Below are 1812 nucleotides of genomic sequence, written 5' to 3' on the forward strand. Positions count from 1 at the left end.
GAGGAACACTCCAAAACTCATTCTATGAGGCCACCATCACCCTGACACCAAAACCAACAAAGATGTCACACACACATACACAAAACTACAGGCCAATATCACTGATGAACATAGATGCAATAATCCTCAACAAAATACTAGCAAACAGAATCCAACAGCACATTAAAAGGATCATACACCATGATCAAGTGGGGTTTAACCCAGGAATGCAAGGATTCTTCAATATATGCAAATCAATCAATGTGATACACCATATTAACAAATTAAAGGAGAAAACCATGTGATCATCTCAATTGATGCATAAAAAGCTTTTGACAAAATTCAACACCCATTTCTGATAAAAACCTTCCAGAAAGTAGGCATAGAGGGAACCTACCTCAACATAATAAAGGCCATATACAACAAACCCACAGACAACATCGTTCTGAACGGTGAAAAAATGAAACCATTTCTGCTAAGATCAGGAAGAAGACAAGGCTGCCCACTCTCACCACTATTATTCAACATAGTTTTGGAAGTTTTAGCCACAGCCACCAGAGAAGAAAAAGAAATGAAAGGAATGTAAATCGGAAAGGAAGAAGTAAAGCTGTCACTGTTTGCAGATGACATGATACTATACATAGAGAATCCTAAAGATGCTACCAGAAAGCTACTAGAGCTAATCAATGAATTTAGTAAAGTAGCAGGATACAAAATTACTGCACAGAAATCTTCTGCATTCCTATACACTAATGATGAAAAATCTGAAAGAGAAATTAATAAAACAATCCCATTTACCATTGCAACAAAAATAATAAAATACCTAGGAATAAACCTACCTAAGGAGACAAAAGACCTATATGCAGAAAACTATAAGACACTGATGAAAGAAATTAAAGATGATACAAACACATGGAGAGATAAACCATGTGCTTGGATTAGAAGAATCAACATTGTGAAAATGCCTATGCTACCCAAAGCAATCTACTGATTCAGTGCAATTCCTATCAAACTACCCAAAACTACCCATGGCATTTTTCTCAGAACTAGAACAAAAATTTTCACAATTTGTATGGAAACACAAAAGACCCAAATAGCCAAAGCTATCTTGAGAAAGAAAATTGGACCTGGATGAATCAGGCTCCCTGAATTCAGACTATACACAAAACTACTGAAATCAAGACAGTATGGTACTGGCACAAAAACAGAAATATAGATTAATGGAACAGGATAGAAAGCCCAGAGATAAACCCACACACATACGGTCACCATATCTTTGATAAAGGAGGCAGGAACATACAATGGAGAAAAGACAGCCTCTTCAAGAAGTGGTGCTGGGAATACTGGACAGCAACATGTAAAAATTGAAATTAGAACACTCCCTAACACCATAAAGAAAAATAAACTCAAAATGCATTAAAGCCCTAAATGTAAGGCCAGACACTACAAAACTCTCAGAGGAAAACATAGGCAGAACACTCTATGACATAGATCACAGCAAGATCCTTTTTGACCCACCTCCTAGAGAAATGGAAATAAAAACTAAAGTAAACAAATTGGGCCTAATAAAACTTAGAAGCTTTTGCACAGCAAAGGAAAACATAAACAAGATGAAAAGACAACCCTCAGAATGGGAGAAAATATTTGCAAACAAAGCAACTGACAAAGGTTTAATCTCCGAAACATACAAGCAGCTCATGCAGCTCAATATCAAAAACCAAACAACCCAATCCAAAAATGGGTAGAAGACCTAAATAGACATTTCTCCAAAGAAGATATACATATGGCCAACAAACACATGAAAGGATGCTCAACATCACTAATCATCAGATA

This window comes from Delphinapterus leucas, chromosome 18 (genome assembly GCF_059928025.1).
Source record: "Delphinapterus leucas isolate spDelLeu-1000000601 "Yukka" chromosome 18, BTC_Dleu_Yukka2, whole genome shotgun sequence".
Taxonomy (NCBI): Eukaryota; Metazoa; Chordata; class Mammalia; order Artiodactyla; family Monodontidae; genus Delphinapterus; species Delphinapterus leucas.